The following is a 10,145-nucleotide window of genomic DNA, read 5'->3' on the forward strand; positions in this document are numbered from 1 at the left end:
GGCGGGCAGACTATCGATCACTGTATGCGGCTTGGACGAGTCATAATAAACAGGGATTAATGAAAACTGTTGTTTCGGGCTACTTAATACACGCCGTCGCTCCCTTGGTCTCCGGAACCTGTTTTTAATTACCGAGCCCAGGTGGCGTCAGTCAGAGCAGCGGCATAATTTTCCATTCTGCCTCCTTCCTCCTGCCTCCCGCCTCCTGCCCCTCGTCCTGCTCCTCGTCCTACCTCCATGCGTGAGGGCGCGCCGCGGGGCCTCCTTACAAGCAATCTCCTGCCCCAGTGGTGACCGGCGTGGCGAGCGACTTTAATTGCCAGAAATGATTAAGACACCAGCCTCACATTCTTCACATTCAAAGCAGAAAATTGCCGTGAAATTATACGCTAATATGTATAATTATTATTTATCGGCAAAAGTCATCCTTCTACAGAGCGAGAAAAATATATTAAGCAGTTCACGTCACCTTCGATGTATTAATTCACCCTTTCTTCACTGCCGAGGGGAGCTCGTGAGTACCAGGTAATTACTTTCCTCCTGTGTCTTGCAATAGCCCTTGCGGGCCTCTAGCTGTGTATATAACGGAACAAACAAAATTACTCACAAATTAAAACAAAAACGAAATCTTGGTCTGCATTGAAATTAATAAACTATATGAAGAAAAATCCATGAAAAAGATTAATTTGCAATGATGAATTCTTTGCGAAGTTACCACGTCCCTGCAGGCACGCGGGAAGGTGGTGACGAAGGTTTTTGAAGGATTAATGCAATGAGATCACGCGAGGGTAGCCTATCACGACCACGCACAGAGACCAAGGAAGCCATACTTCAAGCCTGCACGAAGCGATGACGAAGGCGGTAACTGTCGTGGTGGCGGCTACAAATGGCTAAAGCGGCGGTTACGGTCCTGGCGGCTACAGTGAAATGCAGTAATGGCTGAAAGTGGCAGCGCCGGTGTCGTGTTTCTCCTCGTCCTACTATTTCTGGCCGTCCATTTTGTTTACATACCAAAAGGCGGATGGCTGTTAACACGGATCCGTGGTCGCAGCTGGTCGGGTACGACAATTTTGTTTTTTGAAAATAGCAAGATGCTATTTCCCGTAAATTTACTGATGAATCACTGCATAAAGGCTATTTATTGGTCCTTCACTTCACGTATTACAAAACAGAGCGCTGTACTGGATTCATTGATGTTTTCCTATGAAAGAGTAAAACAATATGCCATCCCGTGCTTGAAAACACTGGGGGGACAGAAATGTACACACGACCAGCTGCGTACACGGATCCGTATGTGTTCATAGCAATCCGCCTTTTGGTGTATAAACAAAACGGGCGGCCAGAAACAGGAGGACGCGGAGAAACACAACGCCGGCAGTACTACATGGCATTGGCGACAGTTAAAGAACTGGCGGCGGCTGCAGCATGTGATAGCAGCACCACGCAGAGGTGGCAGCGGCGGCGTTATAATGCTGACAGCGGCTTAAATTGCGGAGGCGGCCTTACATGACGTCGGCAGCTTTGGTAGCGGCGGCTGCTGCAAGCGACTGCGGTGGGCGATGTTACCGGCGGCGACGATGAAGGTACTGGTGCCGCCACGTCGATGTCTGCGGCAATCGCGACAATGATAGCGGTGATAATGGTGGTCTGAAGCAATGGCGTGTTGTGCTAACGAAAGGGGCGCCTGACCGCAAGGGTATTGGGCAAAATAAAGTGCCCTCCAATGCAAGGGGTCGTTAGGAGATTGTGTCGCGAGAGGACGTGTTGAAAGAGGTAGTGGTGGTTGTGGTGGTGGTGGTGGTGGTGGTGGTGGTGATGTTAATGATAGTAGTGGTAATGGTGTACTCGAAGACGTGACCAGCGGATGGCCCTTTCTTTTCAATAGTCCCTTTTAACTTGTTTCTGACGTGTGTGTGTGTGTGTGTGTGTGTGTGTGTGTGTGTGTGTGTGTGTGTGTGTGTGTGTGTGTGTGTGTGTGTGTGTGTGTGTATGCGTGTGTTCGTGCGAGACCGGGCATATGTACACATGTCCAATGGTAGGTGTAGATTTGTACGCGCAGGAGTAGGTCATTGTTTTGTGCACCTATGGCATTTACCTTCTCTTAACTACCTGGCGGTAGAGGTGAAGACATATCAGGCCCCAAATCATGTGCCCTCATGTTGTCGCTGGGAGGATTAGGGCCCGAATGTAGGGGAGCGAAAACGATGACGACATACGAACCTTAATCTAAAATGCTAATTGCCTCCAAGAATGTAATTTCGGTTCATTAGATACTGACCACAACCTTCCAGTGTCTTTCGGGGGGCGTAGAGATGGCTGGGGTGAAGAAGGAGGGGAAGGAGCTGCTGGAACACAGATATATGTGATTAAAATAAAGCAGATTTAAAGTAAGAGAAGGTGGATGGAGGAGATACAGTTATGAAGAGATATGGAAAGAGAATATATATAAAAGTATGGATAAAGGTGTAAAGATAATGATGAGGTCTGTGCATTGAGAAAGGGAATATAGAGCTAAAAGTGTAAAGAAATTTGTGGAGGAATGAATGGGAGCACGAACAAGGAAGCGATGACAGGAGTGATTTAACAGTGGAAGTAAAGGCATGTGGACAAAGAACTGGAGGTATAGGAAGGAGATATAAAGGAGGGACGTGGAGTCAGGTTTTAGGGTGTGGATAAGTTAAGAGAGGCGTGGGTGTGGCGCAGGACAAGTTCTTTAGTTTTCAAGTAGGAGAAGGAGGAGGAGGAGGAGAAGAAGGAAGAGGAGAAACAGGAGGAGAGGGAGAAGAAAATGAGGAGGAGGAGGAGGAATAGGTGAAGGAGGAGGAGAATGAAGAAAAAGAGAATGAGGACGAGTAGGAGGAGGAGGAGGAGGAGGAGGAGGGGAAAAAGCAGAAACAAGTGGAGGGGGAAGGAGAGGAGGAGTAAGTGGAGAAACATAAATTGTGATAAAAAGATACTCAAAAAGTGACACAAATAAATGACACCTGAGAGTGAGATGGTAATGTTAACGGCTGCGTTGTACACCTGCAGCGAGCCTTTAAGGTACGAAGAGAGGGTGAGAGGGAGGGATGAAGAGAGAAAGAGAAAGAGGTGTTATAGGGTGGGAGGGGGAGAGTGTGGGAGACGGCAAGGGGGTTAACAAGACATCGAGAAGGGTGGGAATGTAAAGGAAGAAAGAAAGGAAGCAGGAGACAAGAGGTGGGAGGAAAATAAGAGAGCGAAGAAAGAAAGTAAGCATCTGATCCCCTTGCTGTCTCCTCCTGTAAGAGATCGTCGCCCGAGTGATTAATTTACGCGGTTCAGACCTTGTTTTGTAAAGGTCACGAACCCTCTGCTGTCACCCTAACCCTGCTAACCTCTAACCCCACTTCTTCCATTCTCCTTCTGTCTCCCCGCTCCCCCCCCCCCCTCCTCCTCCTCCTCCTCCTCCTCCAGCAGTTTCTTTTTTCGCCATACTTGCGCCCTCCATCCTCGTCGTCATTCTTTTGCCCACATGCATATCATTTATCTTATTTATCGTGCTCTTTTCCTCCTATGTTTTTTCCTCCTTCTCTTTAAATTCTCCCTCCTTATCCTCCTCCTCCTCCTTCACCTCCTCCTTCTCCTCCTCCTCCTTCTCCATTTCCAGTTCCGTTTACTTCTCTTCCTTGTCCTCCTTATCTTCCTTCACCTTCAAAGTCAGCCATAACTCGCTTGACCTATTGTTTTTTTTTTCCCCTGAACACACAGATCATTTACCTCATTTCACTTAGCTCCCTTTCCCTCAGTTTTCAACCTTTGACTTCCTCTCGTCCATAAATTAAAAGGAAGTCCTCCCAGTTCACTTGTCTGCGTCACCACTACGCATCCTACTCTCTCGTCCCCGTCCCTTTAATGCAACAGTGTCCTACATTACTGACGACCCTCCCTCTGCTTCTTCTTTCCCATCCTTTCTTTCGTTTACAGTTTACAGTTTGATTTTGTTCTCTAACCTCTTCCCTATATTATCTTTTATGGATCTTGTTTACCTTTCTATTGTCACTATTTCGTATTTACTCATATTCTCCACATACTTTATTCAGTTATATTTTCCTTTTATAATATTTCTCAAGACCTTTTTCATTATTATTATTTTTTTTATTCCTCCTACTCTTCGTTCTCAGGTACCTCGTTCTCCTACTCCTCTTCTACTTGCTGCTCTTCCTTTTCCTTGTCCTCCTCCTTCTAATCATTATCATCATTATAACCATCTTCATAATCACCGTCATTATCATCACCACATCATTCTCTTCCTTTCCCAATCCATACTCCTCCTCCTCATCTATCACCCATACCCGCCCTTTATTACCCTTAGATCCTTACCGCCGCCCATTCCTTCCCTTCCTTTCCCTTCCCTTCCCCTCGAATTCCTACCCATATCTTCCCTTCCTTTTTTTCCCTCTATATGGTCACTATAATGGTTGTGGAGATGATAGATGAGGTGGGTGGTGAGGATGGTCATGGTGGTGGTAGTGGTGGTTGTAATGGTGGCGGTGGTGGTGGTGGGGAGAGGAGCGGAGACTTATACAAAGAATGAAGAAAGGGGAGGAAGAAAACAGATAATTAAAAAAAGAAAAGACGGGGAGAGACGAAGCGAAAAGGGAAATGGAATAAAAGGAAGTAGTATTGGTGTTAGCGGGTGTGGTGGTAGTGATGGTAGTGTTGATGAGGGTAGTGAAGTCGACAATGATAGTACTGATGTGATGGTGCTATAAAAAAATAGTAATAGTGGTGGTGGTGGTGATGGTGGTGGTCATTGTGGCGGTGGTCTGTAATTCATGCAATCCACCAAAAATGTAAAAATGACAACAATGAAAAAAACAAAAAACATCATTAACAAAGCGGAGCAAGGCAAGAATGTGACGCTAATACAGAAGTGAGGCAACAAATCTTAAGGTTTATGAGGCCACGAATGTGTTTGTTTTCATATAATTTATCTCCCTATAACCACGTTCCTCCTCCTCTTCCACCTCCTTCGCCCCTCTCCAACCCCTTTACTTGCCTCCCCTTCTCTCCCTCCCTTCCCAACTCCCTCTCTCTATCTCTAATTCCCTGTAGTCCCTTTCGTAAGTACCTCATCAGAGACAAACTCGTTAGGTTCCTTGAAGACAACAACATCATTTCCGATGCTCAGCACGGTTTCAGGAACAAGCGCTCATGCTTAACCAATTTATTGGACTTCTTCCAAGGTATCTATGAAAACTGGGATAATCATATCCCCAGCGATGTTTTATATCTAGACTTTCAGAAAGCCTTTGACAAAGTGCCACACGAAAGACTCCTCAAGAAACTCAAGTCGGCGGAATTAGGCTGCAATCTGACAGCGTGGATCAAGGACTGGCTCACTGGAAGAAAACAACGAGTTGTACTCAACGGACAGGCCTCCGAGTGGCTCCCGGTCACAAGTGGAGTGCCACAGGGGTCAGTGCTGGGACCCATACTTTTCATCATATATATCAACGACCTAGAACTAGGATTGAAATCCAATCTTTCAAAATTTGCCGACGACACAAAGGTGGGTGGGAAGGCCCTCACAACGGCAGACTGCGAAATTATCCAGAGAGACCTGGACCAGATCACTCGGTGGTCAGAAAAATGGCAGATGTCCTTCAACACTGCCAAATGTAAAGTAATGCATATCGGATCCGGAAACAGCAACCACACATACCACATGGGTGGCGAACCACTACATGTTGTGCAAGAGGAAAGAGACCTCGGGGTCACCATCAGCAGTGACTTGAAACAAATAAAACACTGCAAGTCCGCCTGTAAGAAAGCCAATACAATGCTTGGGTTCATATCGAGGAACTTCGAATACAAGACGCCGGGAGTTATGTTATCCTTGTACAATTCGCTGGTAAGGCCCCACCGGAATACGCCGTGCAATTCTGGTCTCCTAATTACAGGAAAGACATTGAATTACTTGAGAGAGTACAGCGCCGCGCCACGAAGATGATACCATCACTGAGGACGAAGCCCTATGAAGAGCGACTCGAGCGACTCAACCTCTTCACGTTGGAAAAGAGACGCCTGCGGGGAGACATGATACAAGTCTTTAAGTACCTGAACAAGCTCAGCAACGTTGATCACTCCAAACTCTTCACGCTACAAACCAACCTGAGAACAAGAAACAACGGAAAAACAATTCAAGCAAGGCGATGCAATACCGACATCGGCAGGAGTTATTTCTCGAATAGAGTTGTTCGCCACTGGAACAGCCTTCCTGCTGAAGTGGTTAGCGCAGAGACCATCAACTCCTTCAAGAAACGCATTGATCGCCACTTTGCTGCATCGGGAGTGAACTGAACGCTCCCAAGAGTAGATACACAAGTGCTTTAATCCTTCCCTGCAAGCCACTCCTATGGCAAACGGATTGATTGAATCACTGAACGCAGGCAGCCTAGTAATGAGCCAACAGGCTTTCTGCTGCCTGCTAGTCCATGTTTCCATGTTTCCATGTTTCCTCCTCCTCCTCCTCCTCCTCCTCCTCTACACAGGCTCATATATTATCCCGCTGCATTTACAATTTACTTTCTCCACCCTCTCCTCCGTCCCTCCGCCTCCTCGCCAGGTCTTCCATCTCCCTCCAGTCCTGGTAGAGGAGGGCGTGTGCCTCGCCCTTATGACCTCGGTGTCAGCGTTTCCTGACCACGCGATGAGACAAAGGGTCAGGGGTCACTGGGGGGAATGGAGCCATGGGGGGAGTGTGACCCTAGAGGCACGCGTCAACCCTCCTGGCTTGGCAAGGAGGGCCGCGCGTACATACACACATACATACATACACATTCATGCATAAATACATGTCTTATAAACACATGAGATCAACTACATTATCCATGTGTATATTCATGCAGATACAAAGATATATGTATGCTTATACATACCTACATACATACACAAATATATATTTTCATACGACAGTCTACGTATACATTTATCGTCAAACACACACACACACACACACACACACACACACACACACACACACACACACACACACACACACCGCTCTCCTTGGCGATGTGTCGATGCAAATATTTGACCAGAACCTAAAGTCACATTCCTCTCTCTCTTTCTCACTATGGCTCTCTCTTCATACATATATGTATATGTGTGTGTGTGTGTGTGTGTGTGTGTGTGTGTGTGTGTGTGTGTGCCCGCTTCTGTGCATCATTTACTCTTAAGTATTACTAGATTTCGTATCCTTTTAACACATATATTTAATGTTCTACTTTCTTTTTTTTTTTTCTTCCTCATTCCCTTCTTCCCTCCTCCTCTTCCTCCTTCTCCTCCTCCTCCTCCTCCGTTCCCACCCCCTTCTCCTCCTCTTCCTCCTCTTCCTCCTCCTCCTCCTCCTCCTCCTCCTTCTCCTCTTCCTCCTCGTCCACCTTCTCCTTCTTCTTTGATCATCTTTGGTATTCTAAGCTTGACAAAGAATCTTAACCTTCCCTAAGCTCATTACTTGACGCTGTGCAATACTTTTCCCTCAACCTTAAACCTGAAAAAAAAAAACCATAAAATCTTGCAGCATCGCGGACGACATCACGCCTTGAAAAAATGACTTGCGTAAACACCACGTCTTCGTATATTCATGGGAGATGAATTGAATTAATGTCCAGATAATAAAAATAATGACATCGCTTACCAAATAATTTTCCCCGCAGACTCCTCAGCATTTTTCAGACGCATAACCCGGATCCTGCATATGTCGAGGGGAGCAAAGGTGGAAGGCAGGGTGGAGGGGAATGGTTAGTAGGAAGAGGAAGAAGGGAGGTGGGAAGGGGAAGACAGGAAAGAGTGAGTAAGGGCATAAGCGATGTGTGGGTGCGAAAAGATCGAAGAACGGTTTGATGAAAGTTGAAAGGCACGAAGGGGATGATGGGAAAGATTAGGATTGAATGTAAGAGGAAGAAAAGGTGGGAAGGGGAAGACGGGAAAGAGTGAGCAAGGGCATAAGCGATGTGTGGATGAGAAGAGATCGAAGAAAGGGTTGATGAAAGTTGAAAGGTACGAGGGGGATAATGGGGAAGTGGAGGATTGGATGGAAAAGGAGAAGCAGATGAGTGGGAGAATGTGTAAAACAAAGGACGATGGTTGGAGGATATGGTAAAGGTAGAATGGAAGGGAGGGAAGGAGCACTGTGAATAAGTCCAAGGGTAAGGGACTGATAGTGTGGAAATGGGGGAAATGGGAGTGGAAATAGTTAAAAGTCGGAAAAATGAGAAAATAATAGAAAGTTGGTGATGTGTGTGTGTGTGTGTGTGTGTGTGTGTGTGTGTGTGTATGCATGTGAATCTTGGTCATTGGGAGAAGAAAAGAAAGCAAAAAGAAAAAAATGAAAAAAAATATAAAAAGGAGATAAAGAAGGTGAGGCAAGTAAAAACAAAATAAGTAAGATTTTTGCATAAAGGGGTAAACAAAACGTGTGGGAAATAAAAATAAAAAAGATACGAAAATAATACTTGGTAAGAAGAAATACAGAGAGATTGTTATATGTATGTAGCGGAGACGGGAGGGAGAAGAGGAGGTGAGGGAGGAGGTGGAGTGAGAGGAGGAGGGCAAGTCTGTGTTGAGAAACAAAATAGAAAACAGTCGGAGTAGAAAGAAAATGAGAAATATGCCGGACCGTGAAAAAGCAGTAACCAAAGTCCCTCAAAGATAAAAGCTTCAGTAAAAGAAGAAGAGAAAAAGAGATGAAGAAGAAGAAGAAGAAAAAGAAAAAGAAGAAGAAGAAGAAGGAGAGAGAGAGAGAGAGAGAGAGAGAGAGAGAGAGAGAGAGAGAGAGAGAGAGAGAGAGAGAGAGAGAGAGAGAGAGAGAGAGAGAGAGAAAGTCCGATGGTAGTGGCAGGGTGAGGGACTGGCCGGAACTCGTCACTAATGAGACACAAGGATATAGAAGACGACAAGAGGTTAGTCGAGCAACATCGTGATAACGGTGCGCGAGGAGTGTCTTTGTTTCAGTACAAAGAATACCAAATATCAGAACTAAAATACAAACTTTGCATAAATTCAGTTCTACATTACAAATATATTAAGGGAAAAAGACTAAAAAAAATCACATTAAATAATAAAATAAGTCAATTTAAGTAGGGTTTGAAAGACACATGTTTACGAAAGTAACTGCCTTAAAAATATTAGCACATCAGTAAGATAGAAGACAAATCAGTGGATAGAGGGAACGAGAGATAATCTAAAACTAGAAGAATTAAACATCTAGGAGAGATTCAACAAGTAAATAAGTAAATAAGAAATCGGAAAGAAAATAAGAAAATAAAAAAATGGGTTATTGAGACTTGTTGATATTCCTCGCCCTTAAAGCAGAATTTGTGGTGAATATGGAAAACCCATTGATGTAGGGAGCGCGGTAAAAAAAAAAAGGCACTGAACTAGTTTTAGAAAGACCTTGTCCATCCTCTGACCCTAAAAGTCTAGCTCGAACATGATTTTGATGTCGTTTGTGGAAAATACAGAACTATTTATATGAAGAGAATTTTTTGGTGCACATTCTATCAATAAAATCCAAGTGGTCTCTCTCTCTCTCTCTCTCTGTCACACCGTCGGATACAAATCTGATACGGCCAAGAGAAAAGAACAAGCTATACATATGAAAAGCAATGAAAACAAATAACCTTATAGTAAAACATGGCTGCTGGTCTCTAAAGCAAAAATGAAATTCTGCAAATTAACTAATTAAGAAAAGTAGTAAGGTGAAAAGAACCTGCAGCTGCAAAAGGATGCTGTTGCCCATATGTGAATTATATGAAGATAAACACATAGAAGAAACATTTATGCAAGCGATAAGAAAGATCATTTGTCATCTTGTACGCATAAACGAAAAGGGGAAGCCAAGAAAGAAGAAGAAAAAGACGAAAATAAATAACGAATACCTGGAAGTAACTGCAGAATAAACAGTTTGCGTTCGAGTTAGCCCGCAGATGGAAAAAGAAAGCGAGAACACATTCATATTTACACCAGGCTGTACATGTCATGGCCAAACACGGCCCTAAGAAACACCATCACCGCCGAGGAGGTGTTTGTAAAGTAATCCACCGAGGAAAATGGCGAATGTAGTACCGGTGACGCAGAAGTGACTGAAGAAAAAAGGAATAGAAAACAAAACTTACTCT

The sequence above is a fragment of the Eriocheir sinensis genome, chromosome 27 (assembly GCF_024679095.1).
Source record: "Eriocheir sinensis breed Jianghai 21 chromosome 27, ASM2467909v1, whole genome shotgun sequence".
Lineage (NCBI taxonomy): Eukaryota > Metazoa > Arthropoda > Malacostraca > Decapoda > Varunidae > Eriocheir > Eriocheir sinensis.